Source organism: Scophthalmus maximus, chromosome 2 (assembly GCF_022379125.1).
Source record: "Scophthalmus maximus strain ysfricsl-2021 chromosome 2, ASM2237912v1, whole genome shotgun sequence".
NCBI classification, from domain to species: domain Eukaryota; kingdom Metazoa; phylum Chordata; class Actinopteri; order Pleuronectiformes; family Scophthalmidae; genus Scophthalmus; species Scophthalmus maximus.
Window position 1 is genome coordinate 10,648,307 of NC_061516.1, and position 18,468 is coordinate 10,666,774.

General features: G+C 44.0%; 1 protein-coding gene across 7 annotated transcripts in view; it reads left to right on the forward strand.

The window, feature by feature from the left end:
- camkk1a (calcium/calmodulin-dependent protein kinase kinase 1, alpha a) overlaps positions 1 to 18,468 on the forward strand; it is a 62,101-nt gene continuing 43,633 nt past the window's right edge. For 4 of the 7 annotated variants that reach the window (XR_004790278.2, XR_004790279.2, XM_035626648.2 and 1 more), the window contains exon 1: positions 3,814 to 4,183. The gene's annotated coding sequence lies outside the window, so the exon portion shown is untranslated. Of the gene's footprint in view, positions 109 to 215; positions 1,300 to 3,811; positions 4,184 to 13,707; positions 13,785 to 18,468 lie in introns of those variants that run through there. The other 3 variants (XM_035626649.2, XR_004790280.2, XM_035626651.2) reach the window with 3 other exon arrangements.

Here is an 18,468-nt window from a genome sequence, read left to right on the forward strand (position 1 = left end):
TGTTTTCTGCAACACATCGCAGACACGGACAGGACAGACCTGCTCAAAAAATGAGGAAATTAAAGAAATGAAGCGTCTCCATCACACTTGAACAGGAAAGAGGAAGATGTAAGTTCCCTTTTTTCATGCGTTTACCAGCGTCACTTTTAGTAAAGAAATTTGCTCATCCTGCATGGAATTAGACACTTTATAACGCTATGCTCATGCTTCCTCAGATGTCACACGTGAGAACGACGCATGTCCTCTCGGGGGGGAGTTCCTGGAGTGAAGGTGGCATCCCAAGGGGCTGCGGTGAGAATATTTCCACCCTGAACCTTAGAGGGATGCAGGTTACTGGAAGTCGGCAGAAGTGCTGTCCCAGTGAAACACACAGGCCTGCCGGGAAAACATGATGCAATAATGAAACGAATAGAAAGGTCGTGCGCAGGGACGAAGGTGTCACAATAGAATAGGTTATTTAGTTGTCTACATTCTAATTGAAATGGATTCTGTGTCCTTTTCTGTTGCTATCAGCGTGGACGCTGCTGCCTGCGATGATGGAGCACAATATCTCTTTGCTTTGATTTGATTGGATGCTCTGCTGAAAGCACAGCGACATATGAGTGGTACTCCAAAAGCACACAGAGCATGAAAAGTGTCTGCAAAAAGCATTATATGGCAATGTGTTGTTGTTTTTTCAAATATATCGGACTGTGTTCAAAGACCAGAAGACCTGACACCCTGGACTTTGTGCATGGTGATATAACAAGACTCTGTAGATGCTCAATCTAAGAACACATTTGACAGTGAGGAACTAAATTAATGGAAAAATGACACAAACAAACAAAGGCTGAGCTGGGTTGAACATCACATCTGTCGAGGCCAGAATAAAGCCCTACTGTAACTCAAGCAGGGCTCACAGATCGTCCCCACATGAGAGTGGTCTTATGTGGCCGGTCTGACTATGCACATACAAGGCGGGGCTGTGGCTGACTTGCACCATGACTCACATGAGAGCAAGCGGAGGTTGCTCACTGTGCATCGGGCAGCGTGGGGACACCCGTCTTGAATGGTGCCTTGAGAAGGAGGAGGCTGGAAATGACTTTAAATAATGGGGGGGGGGGGGCTTTTCTGCAAGGGAGGACATTCTGCCCCTCATCCCATGGTGTCAGCCAGGGTTGTGCTGCCGAGAGCCTGAAGCTGTTGCCAAGAAACTAAATGAACTTGCCATGACCTTCCCCCCAACGGCTGTCACAGGGAAGAGAAAGTACTCCTAAAGGCTGCAGCACCCATTAGAACAACTGTACGCTTTGTCCACCAGTAAGTGCAGTTTCACTCTTCAATTCAATTCAATTCAATTCAATTTGACAGCTATAGTTTGTAGTTAATTTACAAATACAGGATGATTATTGACATATGAAGTGTGTGTAAAACATGATGCCTTGTTCCAAATTGTCCATATACTTATCGGGGCAACAGTTTGTCAAGTATTCAATTGGAAAATTATTTGTCAACTATTTTGAAGATAACTTATGGAGATAGCCTTGAGTGGTTCCAGTTTCTCAAACTTCTCCTTGTAATTAATCCAATTATTTAATTGCATTTATTTTGTTTACACAAATCACTTTGAGCTCTGGGGTAACTGTGGGGGTTGTTACTCACAAAGCTTTACGTTTAAGTTTTACAAAACAATCTGTCAGCTTATTAATAAATCAATAAATCAATAAAATCTATTATGTTTCAGGTTTAAAAACTAAATGATCCCAAAATAAATAAATAAAACAGTTTAAAAAAAAAGGACCAGTGGATTCCATGTCATGATGAAATGTGTTTTATTTAGAGAGACTGAATAATGCTGACGCGGGCTTGCTAGGATTGTCAGCGTGTGTTAATCTACTCACATGCATCCATCCTCGTTCTTTTATGTTGAGCGTGGCTATTTTAACCACAAGACATAATCATAGCATGTGCCGCACAGTACATTACGTTATCTGCCTGTCCTCGTTTAACACACTGTGCAGTATGTCATCACGTGCCTCCTCTCGGCGAGGACCCCTCCTCTGCTTCTCGGCTCACACACGATCCAGTGATGTGTGTGTGTGAGTGTGTGAATCATACTGCACAGTGGATTTGTTGTTGTGCTGTTGAATTCATTATCAGAGCATTAACAGTTGCCTCTCGGTGGGTGAAATTGGACTGCACTCAATGGCAGACGACAATGCCTGGCCCGCAGCACTTCTCTCTTTGTTCTTTTCTAACTTCATTAAATATGGATAAGGGGAAGAACTGTGGACTGACTCACCTGCGATGTTTGCCTCGGCGCTCACTTCTAAATGCCAAAATATGCTTGAAAAAACTATTCAAATTCCCATAAGGTTTACATATTTCACAGTCGGTATCTTGACTAGGGGAGTTCATAAGTTACTGTCACTATACAGTTCATGGAGCAGAATGATGTATGTGCAGGGTCTGATACATCTGCTGGATGGGGAAAGTTCCTCCGCACCTCACCTCAAATCTAAAAATCAAGACGGGCACGTAAGAGTAGGATTCTGTGACATTACAAATAGAGAAGCCAGTTGTCTCACGTGCAACTTAGGTTCATGAATTTTAAACTAGTTGCATGAAGGCTTTGGTGGGAAAACGATATCAGACACAAATTGTAACACATAAAAAAACAATACCTAGTTAAGGTACCTAGTGTCTCATATGTGCTGTACATGCATCATATATGTTGATGCCAACGCACCCCCATAGGTGGCAACTCTGACCAGTGTAGCAGTACGGTGGGGACAGTTCCTTGTGAACCTGCTGTCCCACTGACAAAAATAAAGACATCCCAATCTATAGTTCCTCTGTTGCAAGATTCTTCAATACCACCCTTAACCTTGATTTGACCTTTAACGTTGATCTAGCACACACACACCTACACACATACACACACACACACACACACACACACACACACACACACACACACACACACACACACACACACACACACACGATGCATGAAAAAAGGGGACCAACTTCAAGAAAATTTAGAGGGAGGTTGTCACTGCTCTGCAAATTTGACCCAAACACTATGTAAAAACTATAATGATCTTTAATCCTGCACTTCTAATCTAATAGATGTTTGTTTTTTTAAACATCACCATGCCATGTCTTATCCAGTAACACAATGTCTGTTGTGTCTATCCGTATGATATACAGTATAATCCAGCTGCTCAGCGAATCCCCAGGGAAATAAAGGTTGGAAGAATCCATTGGGAAATGAAATTGATTTGGATGACCCCTTGTGCCAACAACATGCTCGGCAGGCTGAAAGTCTGAAAAGGGGAGTCAGTCAGGTATTAAATTGTTACCCTCTGCTGTCAGAATTAACCTCTGCTCATCTCGACTAATTACCGAGGCTCCTCGTCTGAATTTTATCAATTGGATAATGAAGTAGGAATATGGCCACTGGGGGCGCTAGCTACAACCCCCCCCCCCCCCCCGCACCACCCCCTAAATCCACTATCTGTTTAATTAAAAGGGGGGAGCAGTGTGGGGGACTCCACGTGTCCCACCTGTGATGGTATAGTTTTGATGGTACCAAATAGATGATGGTATAGTTATCATATCATACAGCAGTATTTCTCATCCTGGGTATTGGTCATGCTTGCGGCAACATGGCGGATCTTAGGACCCGTGGATCCGATCCCTTGCCGAACAATAAAAGTTGGGGTTATCGGTGCGCTCGCGACGTGCGACAGAAAGGCCAGTCAGTCAGTCAGTGTGTGTGTGTGTGGTTCCAGTCGTTCGCGGCTGGCTGGCAGGACCCCCCCCCCCCCGCCCGCCCTCCTCCTCCCCCTCCGCTGCCACAACAACGACGACGACAGCCGCTGGGTGTCTCCGCTCCGCAGCTCCCGCTGCACACACGGGAGAGAGAGGCCAGTGTGGGCCGGCCCGTGTTCTTCCGGAAAAGAGAGGGTGCGTGGAACACGGGACACATCTCGGGTCGGCGGCTGATCCCGCCACACGTCCAGCCCGTTGCGGATGCACGTCTGTCCGGCGGCGTGTCGGCTGTGGGGGCCAGAGGGAATCCTCGACGGGCGCCGTGCGTGTGTGCGCGCGCTGCGTCCGAGCGGGACACCCCTCCCGATTCCCCTCGACCGACTGGAGCACAGCGCAGGGGCTCGAACGCGCCCGAGCGCTCGTTGGGGTGAGTGAAACTTTTTAAAGGAACATTTCAATTGCGCTTGTGTGTGATCGGCCGCCGCTGTATTGTTGATGCGGACGCGTGCGGGTGAGCGTGATTTACCGCGCGGTGCAAGATCTGTGCCAGTGCACGTGTGCCCTCGTCGCCTTTTTTTTTTCTTATTGTTGTCTCAGTGAAATTTGCACAGTGTCGGGGTCACAAGGAAATTGCATCCTCGACAGATTTTTTTTCTTTCTTTTTTCTACCACTTTACACACACACGCACGCGCACGCACACGGTGAAATTGGAAGCTGCGCTGAAACGCAGCACGCCAACAATGTGCCACTGATGTGTGCCGTCGTGCACCTGACCTCACAGGACATTTCAATTTCCTCACTAGACATTTGTTGAGGGTTTAAGTGTGTTGTGCAAGCTAAGGTCCGCGGTCCCATCAAGGACGTTGAAGGAAATCCTAAGGGGCTCCAATTAACTCTCAGGATTTCTTTTCCCTCGCTCTTTGGGGAATTTGTGCAGGCGGCTACAGGTTTTTTCCTGAGTGATTGATTAGTCTGTGGACAGCCAATGAACCAGCAACAGCTTCTCCGACTGCCGACTAATCATTTTAAGGAAATGTCCAAGATGCAAGACAGCCAATGTTTGCAGGATCCAGTTTCTTTAGATGAGAGAATTTGCTGCCAAATCATTCAAATTGAATATCTTTGGGTTTTGTGACTATTGGTTGAACGTAAAGATGTTCACTTGATCGCTGATTAAAATAAATTGAACTGACTGTTGTGAATTTTCTCTGTTAAAGCGTATTTCGTTAAATGATCTCATTCGGGTGATTGTAACCGTGTTTTTTTTCTATTTAAAAGACGACAGAAGACTAATTGTTTCAATGGCTTGCGTTGCTTCAAATGAACTTGGTGTCTGAATAAAAAGCCTCATGTGCTACTCAGTTTTGCCTGTTGGCTTGGTTGTTTAATGTGTCGGTCATGAAGCGCAGGGCCGACTCCTTCCTTTTCAATTTTCCTTGAAGGAGCAATTCAGATTTAATCGCCTCCTCCAGTGCTGCACGGTAGAAAAACGGTTATGCAGAACCTGAATGACGCGTCCTGCAAATTACTGCAGCGCCTCCACTTTTGTTCTTTGGCCGGCCTAATGTATTTGCCTGCATAGTGCTGCCAGAATTTTCAGGAACGGGACCGTGATGTGTGCTGCAGTGCTGTGTCAGGACTAAGAGAAAGAGGACTGGTGTAAGTGATTGAAAATAAATTCACATTGATGTAGTGTCTCCAGTCGTTCTGACTTATGTTTTGCACGTTTTATTTTCAAGGTAACTGTTTTGCCCCCATCGTTTTTTTCTCGTTGGGCTTCGGTAATCGTTACCAGAGCTCCGACCCAGCTACTGAAAAAAGAGGCCATGTCAACGGCTCGCGGCTCCTTCAACCCCTCAGGGAAATCACTTGAACAAGGCTTGTGGAGAACAAAAAAATCAGCATTTACACGCGTGTCCTCGTGTGAACGTGTGTAGCTTCATGTGTATGTTGGTGACTTTGATTAATGTCATGGAGGCCTGGACATTGTTCATGCATATCATGTCACACACAGCTACACCCCGAGGATCAAATGAGCGGGGTGGGAGCCCTGCGATCGGTCTGTGCTGGTTGGTGAACCCGGCTGCCTCTCCAATCGCAACAATTTTTTGTTTTCCGTCATCATACCAATTGATTGTGGTCACTGTAGAAGCAAAAGAGTTATGTATGTATGATATGTAATTAGTTGATACATCCAACAATCATCATGGGGGGGGGGGCTAAACATGCATGCTCTTGACCCAGAGGGGCTCAGCATTGGTAGGGTTTGATGCTTTGTCTTACATCCATTGAAGGAGTGACTTATACTTTTCAATACTGCACTAAAAACCCTATAATTAAAGTTTATGTCATCAGCCTTTTTTGTTCTGTTTTGAAGACAAATAACCTTAATGAGTCATTTTGAAAAACAGTTTGCCGGAGAGCAGCGTAAATACTTTCACCGAGAAGTTTGGCTCAGAGATTTAAGACGAGACCAAAGACTCAGCCCGGTGGAATCCACAGTGGAGAGCTCTTTGTTTGATGTCCACCAGGCTTTCATGTCACAGCTGTGAGAAAAGAATAGCAGCTGTACTTCCTGTCGTGTTTCTGCTCGCACCCCTATCACTGCATCTGCCACCACTTCTGTGGAATCAGCCCCAATGTGCTCCAGTGTGCCTGTTGATGATAACTGTTTATGTTTTGGGACCTGGTGAGATACAGTTGTACCGACCGGAGTGAAACACTCTCAACATGTTTCCTTTTAAGGAGGCAGAATAGAGGTTGTAATGTTGACCATTGCCTGACAAATTATAAAGATAACCAAACCACTGCCACACCTCTGACATGGAGTCGTTTTTTGCCACCAGCTCCTCTTCTGCTATTTCTTTTTTTCGAATGTCACGCATGGAAGAGACCTTAGGATAGAAGCTACATCACCACTTCTACATACATTTTTTTTAAAACTTATCACTGCTACGACGTTTATGCCTGCCGTCTGGAGTTATAAATATTCAGAAGCTGCGTTGTAGTGTAGACGGTTAAAAACAGAGATTTTTGTAAATGATGACGCAGTCAACCGCATCAGCTTCCTGATTGGTTCTTCTGACTGTTTAGCTTTGATTCATTGTTCAAAACTATATGCTATCTTAGGTCATCATGTTTGCCACTGTCTCTGGTCCATGGGTTCAGTTGTGGTCATGGCAGATGTCCAGACTGTGATAACCTGCTGAAGCAGGTAGTCCTGTAACCTCAGCACTCTTTACATTCGCCAATGATTCGGGTGCTGAAACTGAGCATTTCCCCCTTTCGTATAACACCAATCATGTAAGCAACACCCTAACTAAAATCGTGCATAACTGTTGCTACGTTTACGCCTGTCGCCTACACCACTCCAACATTTTTGGGTGCCTTAATCGTAGGAGTTTGGAAACGCTGCTTGCCTCGTTGTATTTTGAAAACTCCAGCCACGACTCAACTACCTGTACCAGCGGTGAATGCAAAAAGTTGGAAACACGTACTGTCAGAAACAGTTCCACCTCGTCATTGGTCCAAGAAAATAAATCCCAGTTCTAATTTTCTCGTTTGTAGTATTTTCTAAAAAATAAGTCAACCAACTGTTTGGTAGAAAATCTGCTTCCTTATTAAAGCGACATGCGCGTAGTACAGTATATTCCTCGTCCCCAGAGGATGAATCCTAGTGAAGATTCCCTGGATTCTCCAGCAGAGCCAGCAGCAGGTTAAAATTTTCACTTAAACCTGTGAACTATCTCAACACCTACTGGATGGATTGTCACTAATTTTGTACAGACATTAATGGTTCCCGTTCAAGAAAGGACTTTGGTCGATCCCCTGACATCTTCTGTCTTGCATTTGGTACAGTATGTGCTTTTGAGTGAAATGTGTGCACATTGTATTGAGAGTTGGTACAGATGTCTCTACATACTTGACCGCTTCATCGGGTCAAAATCTTCATCTGTCTAATTCTTTTGGTTTATGACTTGATACCTGCAACGCTGACATTCACATTAGCCTTAGCTGGCCTTTGGCCAAGTGGACAATGTTAGCATGCTGACATGCCAAAATAACATTGCAACATGGTAAATATACCTGCTAACTTGAAACATTTTGCCATGATGTCAATGTCAGCGTGTCAGCAAGCCAAGGTTATGCATTTATTGCAGAACCACTGTGCTCAAAACGGCCCTGCAGAGCTACTGGCATGCCTTTAGACTGGTAGTCTGGTTAGAATATATGGAGAACCTTGATGTGACTAGAACGGTACCTTCACCTTGCGTCATTAGACTCAAATGTCAACTAAACTAGAGAATAAATTATTACGAAACTAAGTGACACAAGTCGGTTGCATTTTTTGGGCTGTTGGTAGAGAGTGGATATTCCCTCATTAGTGCAGACTGTGCCAGATGCATGACCACATCTGCATAGTTGCCCTCATTATTCCAAGCACACGCAGTAAGGACTCTGAGGGTTTCTCAGATCTCCTAGTTTAACTCATCCAAGTGTTAGCCTGTACTCCACCCCACTTACACTTCCCTCTTGTTCTCATCAGCCTGTGCATGAGAGGCACCGGCATCAATGAGAAGCCCACTAAGGGGCCCACACCAGTTAATTTCTTTTATTAAAACATGCTTATTGGAAGAACATGTCTTTGCTCGTAGAAAGTAAAACCAAAGAAAGAACCAAAGTAGTCATTAATATGTTCCTGTTACTTTATTGAGTTAGACCCACTGGAAAGGTTTGGGTGGCTGATTTGATTGTACCCTCATTTAAAGGAATCTATTTTCTTCAAACAGGGTTTTGACAAGGTAGCTAAATAAGACACTATATGGTTAAAGTAGTCAGGCAGGGAATTGGTCAGCAAAAGTCACACTGTAGCAGCGTTGTGGTATTCTAGCCCTGTCAGCATGCGGCCCTTAGAAGAGAAAGATAACAAACTTTAAAGGGGCAGTAAGCGATTTTGGAGAGAGCTTGTTTCTCCCATTGTTGTTGTTGTGATTGTCCTGCTCTGGCTGGGCCAGAAACCTGCGACCTCCGGTATGGGAGACAGACGCACTAACCACCAGGTCAAAACCTCTGAGTTGCAGCGCTACCCGCTAGCAGGTCTTTTCAAGGTGTCGACGAGGTGATGTTTACAAACTGCACTGGCAGTGTTGTGTGGTGCGGTCCGCACCTTTTTTTTTTTTCCCGATATACAGAACCAGGGCTGAGCCGAAAACCTGGTCGTTCTTTTCGGGGCACACAGATTTTTTTAGAAAACGTGTATTGCTATAGAATCGCTAACTGCCCCTTTAAATTAAATGCCTTACTGTAGGTCTGTCCTCCAGCTCCATTTCCCACCATGTCCCTACATTTCTGCTGTGAGTTCCATATGGCCAGTGAGCTGAATTACACTGACTGACGGCTGGTTGAGTCCCATAGAGAGGCTTGTCTGTGTGCTGTCCAAAACACTTCAAACCCTGACACCAGCGATTTCCTCTGTCTAGACAGTCACAGTATTGGGTTTCTTTCTGGATGGGCTGACCATGTGCAGAAAGTTCTGATTGTGGCTTAAGTAACATAGAATTTAAAAAATTGTAAATACATATGTTATTTCTAGTGAATGCCCACACGCTCACAGAGGCTTTTGTAGTTTGCCACCCACCCCACATTTTATAACAATCTGCTATGAGAACAGATGGTATTTTTGTTTCCCTTTTTTTGCCTGAATTAAGTATAAAGATGCTGGCTCATACTGTATGTTTTGCAAATTATATATGTATTTAATATTAAATTGTGTTTTTCCATATTTTCTGATCATTTTTGGTTATGCTAGGGACTTTTCTAGGTAGTCTGCCATTTTGGTGCAGATGAAAAAAAATATCTGAAAAACTATTTTATGAACTGCCATTAAATTTGATGCCAACATTCATGGTCCTCAGAAGATGAATCCTCTAATGAGAGCCCCCTCTAGCACCTCCAGCTGGTTGACATTCATGTTTAATATCAAAAGCTATTGGATTAATTGCCATGACTTTGGTTATAGACATTCATGCTCCCCTCAAGATAAATTAAAATTGAACTTTTTATACATTGCCCTCGTCACATGAAACAAACATTTCCATTTTCCCAATACATTGGTTTGTGACCCAATACAATTGGTTGCTGACTGTCGTGAAGGCGACTCTTCTATGATATTGGCCTGGCAATAACCGATGCCAGCGGAAGGTAACAAACATAAATGCAAATAAGTTGGCATGCTGCAGATGGACATTGAATAACGGCTCTCATCCCTGAGGTGTTGGGTTTAGTTTCTCTTTGGGTTCATAGAGTATGTTGACCTGAATGAACTGAAACCAGTTGCTAAGAAGTGAATAACCAGTGCATGGTTGGTGACATCTAAGTGGACATAGGGCCCAGCTACTCCGCAGGAGATGAGTTGGACTCACCAGGGTCCAAGACATATAAAGACACATAGCCTACGCTGTAGCCGGATGTGGACCTACCCGGAAATATAACTACAGTACATGTGGCAGTGACACAGACCAGTGGTCATACACATCAATTCAGCGTTATCCTCTCTCTGTTTCTGCGTTGCAGCGATTTCAGTAAAAATAACTGCTTAGATTCATCAGCTCCAACACCACCATGATCTACTCGGGTTCAGTCGACATTTTTTGAAGTACATGCATTGTCGCGTAGAATCCCCACCACCAACTGGTGTTGAGTGGTGTAATTGCAGAGCGACACAGACGCACCAGTGCAAAGTATAAATGCTCACAACGGCGCGGGCCACTTGCGTAGGCTATGGCGTAGGCCAGGGGTCTACAGCCTTTACTATCAAAAGAGCCATTTTTGGCCCTTTTCCTACCAAATAAAAGTCATCTGGAGCCGCAAAACCTATTTGACCCTTAAAATGAAGATAACACTGCGTATAAAGTTTTATATGTAGTTATATATAGTATAGTCGCAATAACAAGCGACACGCCCCTGAGGAGAGGCATGGAGAGAGACGAGTGAGGACAGAGTAGAGTTATCGGGTTTGCTTCTGCTTATCGGTTCCTAAACGATATATATATATTATTTAAAAAAAAAAATTGTTAAGTAATTAACATGCGTGCTAATGTCCGAGCCACAGAGTGAAACACGGTCCGGTTAAACAGTTCAAAGTCTGCCTGTTACAGGGAAAGTGGCGACAAGTGCAGCAAATGCTGCCCTCGAATCTGAACAAACATTTAAGGCACAAAAAAAGATTTAAAAAATAGCCGTTATTTATTTACATATTTATTCATTTTTCAAACCTGCAGGCAGGTTGCTGATTCCCTCTGCCGCTCTGTGTTGATCCTATACAGAAGTATAAACCAGGTCAAGGCCCACTTCCTCGCTGCAGCCTATAACTACTTGGCAAGGCTTTTCGTCAGGGTATTTCACCAGATTTCTCCTGTGCTCTGTACAACGACAACATAAACACCAAAAACAATTATTACAATAGAGAAAAACTGTTTCCTTTTCTGCTAATACAAGGTCAATGTTCACTGTTGATGTAGGAGGCTCTGGCGGATTGGCTGCCAGCGCTCAGCAGTGACTGTGTTTGGGGAGGAATCGGCTCCCATGGCTCCAAAAGACAGGTTTGTGATTGCAGCGAAGTACTGCCAGCTAAAGAGAAGGAGCTTAAACCTCTGACTAAGTACTCCCCTCTTCCGCTTCTCTATATGACATGCGATTCTGTTTCTGCTCAGGTCTTGTTGCAAAAGGCCCTGTCAAAATCTTCCTCTGTGTGGATGATGAAATTGAAAGAAGCTGGTAGTGTTTTTGAGGAAATCCTGGAGGAGTAAAAAAACAAAACAGAACCTGACCCTGGGCCGGCTGACACCTCGATGCCCTTTTTGAGAAAGCCGCCTGTTTTGGTGAGCAAACTGCTCCTCAAATCCATTCCAGTTCTGGAGAATCGACCAGCCTCGGCTCCCCTCTCCTGGCGCCCGCATAAAAATTTCCCTTTGTAGCTCGTACCAGGGTGCAGAATAAGAGGCACTTCAATGCCGCCGCTCACATTATTGATGAGGGGAGAAGGAGGCTCACAGCCCAGAGGCCTGAAATTCTTGTATTTCTCAATAATAATCAGGCCCTCCCTTGCTGCAGGAAGAAGAATGTAACTGGGACATCAGATGAGGGCTGAGAGAAGTCTTGCTTTCGGTAAAAAGCCAGCTTCTAAAATGGACTGCAGTCTAAAATATAAGGGTGCTCAATTGCATTGACTGTGTGTTCCTCGTAAGGTAGCGCGGAGGGACAATATATAACTTGAAAACTTTTGTCTAAATCATTTGCCTGTGTGACATGCAAATACTCTGCTTTATGATTAAAAAAAAATGTCTTTTAATCAAATGAGCTGTGAAAGCTGTAATGGTTCTCAGTCTGTAGGGAGTAACATTATTCGGATGAGTCATCAAAAGGCTGCTGGGCTAAACATTTGCTCCATCTGCGGTACCAGCAGCTTTGCCCGTGGCGATGCCTCCGTCGTCCTCTGCTTGTGACCTTTACCCAAACGAAAGAACACAACCTTGAGTCCGATTTTGTTTTTGAGGTTTTTTTAGGGTTTGTTTTGCTCCAATTTTTTTTAACCACCATATCCAAGTGCTTCTTTAGCAACCTGTTCTTCACAGATAAGAGCTCAGAAAAATTACCATTTGTTTTGATGGTTTAAAGGCAGTGAGAAACAGATTAGCTCAGTCTCCGTGATTATGCTCTGAAATGCAGTGCAGGAACGGTTCCAACTCTGCCGCCGGTACAGAAAATAGTGATGATTACATGTGACTGACATAAACGGGGAAACCAGGTCACAGAGGAAATGGCTTTGTTGAGTCAGTTTACTACTGGCTGCAGTCCTTTCTCCCTCAGAATAACTGGTCATTACACAGCAAGTGTAATTATGTGACTAATTGTATTAATTAGAGCATTATCCACAGTCAGACGCTGTGAACATCTTGTTAGATAGTTGTTGCCGTTTGAGACAACTATACTTCACTCTCCATTGTAAGGCACGCACACTCGATATCAATCTCACTTCAGGTCGCACTAAAACACCTCTGGCTCTGTGCTGCCGAAGGACAACCCTTTAAGATAAAGTTAAGGCATGAGACTCACACCAAAAGCATGAGAGTTCTCAACTCTGATAATTATATTCTCAGCAGCTTCACTTTTTAGTGTCAGCGTATAGGCAAATGTGTTGGCTGACTGCAGGATATTGTCATTGTCATGTCTGTACATGAGTACAAAGCAGCCTCACAGAACCAAAGTGTGTCTTTAACCTAGGTCAGTGCTTGGAAACTCAGCTCAGCAGTTGCTCCTATGATACGCATTTTTTATTGCTCAGTGTGCAATGAGTCGGCAAAGCTGGCGTGGTTTTTTTCTCGCCTGCATCTCGCAGCTTGGTGGATACCGAATTGGTCAGTTAGACGAGAGTAAACGGCAGCCAGCTGCAGCCTCTGCATCAGGGCGGACCTGGCAGCATGCCCGCCACCTGGCCACAGGTTCCTCACAGCGACGGGAAGGGATAGAGATCACTGGCATATTCAGCCTCAGAGCGATTTAGAGGGCACCGAGTATCACTCCCCAGGGAAAAGACAAATGGCTTCCCATATTCGGCAGCCACCGTTAAATCCTCCGCAGGTTCACATCATTACAGATTTACAGCAGTGTGATGGGGATTTTGAGGCCAGCAGAAGATGGGATGCACCATGCTCCTCTTGTTTCATTATTAACTATTTCAGCCTCCCAGGCTATCCCTTTAAGACCCTGTTCTAAAAACATTTAAAAATAAAATAAAAAAGATGATCAAGTAGTAGCGTATCCAGGGCACTGTCAGCCCGAGCAGTGTGACAAAGGCAGAGGGTGGAGCCACCATCAAGGTCCGGCCAAACTGGAAATACAGTGAGCTCTATACATCACAGATCTGCAGATGAGTTTTTATCTGCCTCTTGCCTGGATGTGAGTGCGGGCATCCCGGACTGGTTTGTCCTTGTTAGAGGGAGCCTTGTCGACATTGCCAGGATTCCAGGTAGGTCAGCCACACTGGAAGCTACGGTATTATTGCCTGTGGAATCAGAGGAGAAATAATTGGCTCATCCAACTTGTCAGTTTGCACTCTTATATCCTGTGTAATCCTGGGCTTATTTGTGCCTTGAGGCAGCCAGCGTGTGAGAGGGTGTCCCTGGATCTGTTGGGATCGTCCCAGAGTGTACTGTCTCTCCGGTCAGACCGATGGCTTCAGGTGGACCCTGTCTTCAGCGTCCAGCCCGGGAGCTGCTGCCCGTTTTCTCCATCACAATGGTATTGATTGAGCCTACAAGGAATTTGTTCAACGGGTTTACGGATACAGCTAGTTGTGTCTCGTACAGCTGCCTGTTAATCCTGTGGATTGAATTAAATAGTTTCAGGGATTAGACTGTGGCCACTAACACACAGGAAATAATTGCAAATAATGTTTTTTCCTGTGTTCAAAGCTAGATTTTGTGGAGGCATTTTTTTAATTTATAACAGACATTAACCTTCTGCGCTGTCAGTTTTGTTTGTTTATTATCACTAATGTGAAGAATAGAGTCTTTGTACGAGCCAGGTCCTGGGCTGTGTTTGCTTTTGATATAAAGCTGTAGTGGGTGTTGAGTTTCACATATTCTGTTTGTGTTCGCTCATGCATAAATACTGAATACAGTGTCTGAATCTTTTCACTTGTTGCAAGATATTGCATTCCCGCATTGTCCTCTTGTTGAGATCAGGTCTCTTTTGGGGCCAGACAATGTGTTGCACAACTCCTTGTTCTTCTTGTCTCTGGAGATGGTTCACCATGAGTCTGGCTGTTTGGGCTCATTGTCCCGATGCAGAAATAATTGGGAACCAATCAGATGCCTCCCTGATAGGATTGCGATATGGACACTAACCTAAACATCAAAACTGCTAGGGTTCGTTAGGGTTAGGTTTCACAAATCACGTTAAGTTTTATCCACAATCTTTTATACAAGAATGAGGAATAAGGTGTATAAGGAAAGTGACCTAAAATGACTTCTGCCCCCCCAATTCAGTTGGTAGGGGAAACACTATATTGTGGATCACACTTGTGCTCTTGGTGCGGTAGTCTGCTTTCTGCAACTGCTGGTGTGGTACAGTGAGTAATTCATACAGTGAGAATTTAAGATAGTGACTTGTCATTTTTCGTCTGTTATTACCTCTAAGGCTTTGTTTTCATTGACTTCAAATACATTCATGGTGCTGACAGTCTCCTCTTCACAGTTGCTAGCTGATTACTGTGTTCTCTCACAGTTTCAGAGGCCCCTGAAGATGCTGTACACTCTGCTCCATATGAATGAGGCTCACTCAGTCAAAGATGATGAGGCATAATCACTTCACCAGCCGTTTGCTTCCACTACAGGAGAAACATGAGAAAAAGCTAGATATAGTGTGTGTGTATGTGTGTGTGTGTGTGTGTGTGTGTTTTGGCAGGTGGATGAAATATCTCCCATAATCCTTTTTCAAAAAATAAAAATGATTCAAGTGCGTGAGGGGGTTTGTTTGTGTGGGCAGGTGTGCATGCGCATGCATACAAAAGCCATGCAAATCCAAGCTGTTCCGCAGGCTCGCTCTACCATCCACCAGGAACAGCCAGGTGAACGTTCCCGCTGGGCTTTTCTCCCTTACAATGCTCGCATTGTTTTCTTTTTTTCCTCAGCAGTTAATCTTTTGTTTGAGGAAGATGGAATGTGACAGGAGATAGGGCCTGATAAACCTGTGGGCCTGGGCAGAGTGGAGCTGGAAGGGAAGAATACGTGTCTATTAGAGCTCTGATTTTGACATTAACAGGCATTAGATATTGGTTTGTGCCGATCGTGGCTTTTATTATGTATGGGATATGATAAGAGCCGATTCAAGTGGTGACTGTAGTCTATAAAACCATGTAGTGAAATAGTGTATGTATATGCTCACTGCCCTAAACAAAAAAATGTTTTTAAGAGATTTTGTTATTATCGCTTAACTGCAAAAAACACTTTTCCTAATTGGCCAAGATTGCAGGGCCCCATGCTGTGTGGAGAGCATTAGGTTGCATGTGTAAGCTCTCCATTGACTTATTTATTCACTTTATAGCGCAAATTAAATTTATTTAATGCCCCATGGTTGGCTCCTAACATTTGTCCTTTAATCAGCCCGGGTTGTTTTTAACACTGTGAACAGAGGAGATAATGCTGTGCATGTCCAGTGCAGTACAGCACAGTGAAATCTTCCATAATGATCCTTCTGGCTTTGATAGAAACTTTTGATCAGGTGTCAGATGAAAAATGGTATCCAGCAGAGTCCCAGGCAATGGCATATGCAGAGATCAACACCATGATGTATGCACACTGCCTCAGCACCAGCAGGATTGTAAATGTTTACAGCTCGTTCCGTGCACGGCACAGGAGGGATCAAAGCTCAAAGACTCGGCTTGTACTTTCAAATGCGAGATAAGACTCGCATTTGAATTTACTTGACCTACCAGTACATTTACTTAGTGTGGATAAATTACCCGACAGTGTTTTTTCAGCAGGTCTGCATACAACAACAAAGAAGTTCAACTGTCTGGCGCGCACACACACACACACACACACACACACACACACACACACACACACACACACACACACACACACACACACACACACACACACACACACACACACACACACACACACACACACACACACACACACACACACACACACACACACACACACACACCGCTCTTGTCCCCAATTGTCTCGTTTTTAAAAATGTGTCCCCCAAGGATAACACACAGGTTGACACAAGGCACGGAAGTACACCCAATACAAATCTGCTAAATATTAAATGTAGATATATAGGGCTCATTTCTAATGTAACGAAAACACAACAATTTTCAGTTTCCAGTAAGTTCTCACACAACGAAAGATGTTGTGTGCCGTAAGAACGACCATATCGACCATTTACTAAAATAGTGCCCTTTACTGATGAAATACAAATGCAGACACAAATACCTTCCGCCTCAGAGCATCCTGGGCCTTTATTTGCTTTACACAACACATTGGCAATGAGCTGCTGGTCAGGGTGACATGGCAGAGAATCGCAGTGGACTTGGTCTGCAGTCTTTAAGACGACCACATACGTCATAATACACTGCTTCAAAAGTGCTTCTGGTCACTTTTTTGATGGAGGACAGTCAATTAGTTTCAGTTGATTAAAACACCAATGAAAACATCATTATGAATATTAAATTCGAACATTTTCTATTGATAGATCCCCCTAAATCCTACACACTGGACCTTTTCAATGCAAGAAACTGAGCACTGGTGCGACTGACAACTGTTTTCATTTTTGAGTAATCCTTTTTTCAACTGATTCAGTAATCACTTGCTCGATGAAACATCAGAAAATAGTGAGAGACGTTCATCATAACTTCTCAAGGTGTTCAAATACAGTATTCGGACAGTTGCACATCCTTTGATCTTCAGGCTCTGAACGTCAGATTCAATTTGAAAATGACGGACACTACATTGGGTCTCGGCTACAAATCGGTTCACGTCAATACAAAAAGAACTTTGTGGGGGACATACCTTTTGGCACATAGTGGCCTGAGTTTAAAAATTCTCAAGCAATTAATCAGAAACACATGAAGTCAAACGAATCATCATATTTAATATTTCACAGTAAAAAGACTTTCTGAAGTCTTTGACCCACAGACGTCAGCAGGCACTTTATCTTTCCTGGTGAATCTCTAAAAGGGCCTTACTGCAGCCTCCTTCAGCTCTTTTTTGCTATGTGGTCTCTGTGCATTTAATCTTGTCTTCGTTGACCAGACTGCAGCCCAGTAAGAGTTGGCGTCCACAGTAAGTAAGGCGTCCAATGAGCTTTGATGCATTTGGATGAGGACATGTCCACAGTAATGCATTTTAGTTATAAAACATGAACTCCTGCGTGCACGTCTGCCATCCACACTACTCCATTCGTAGTATTTCCTGCGACTAACCAGCTGCAGAGACGACAATCTGCTTCCTGTTTACATGGGCTCATGCATGACAAGTGTACGTGAATGCCTATGTGTTTTCAGTTAGTATGGACGGTGATTATTTTTCATGCACATAACATCTGCATTCATCCTGTTATTTCTGTCAGCAGTGAAATCACTCATAAAACCTCTGTGTGCTCATGCCCAAGCAATAACGGAAACCGCACCTTGTTTGACAGATGAGTTGGTGGCTTTGGGCCATGAGCTTTTCCTTTTTGTGTTCTTGGCTCTCCACACAGTCCACACACTCCTTTTTCCATCATTTATTAATAGAGGCTGTTTTTTTGTTTCATTTGCCCTATAACTCCAGATACCAGTTTCTTTTTGGATGTTGAACTGCATCCTACTCTTTCTGCTATTGAGGCCTACCAGGGTCTTCTCTTGACCACTGAGCAGGAAGTGTGTCCCACTGCATCCTGGAAGGTATTCCTTCACTTGCTTTGCAGTCCCGGGGGTTTTTCTTCACCATATGAATAATTTTCTGCTCCACAGAGCTTGTGCTCTTCTGTCTAGCAGTTTTTAAGTGCTATTTTCTAGTTTCCCTATGTGTGCCGGCTTTTTTAAGAAAGTGCCCAAATGATAAGAAAAACCAACTACTGTTTATAGTGTCTTGCCTCATTAGTCTTCCTCACTTGCATGATTACCCTTTTACTACCAATGTGGACAGACAAGT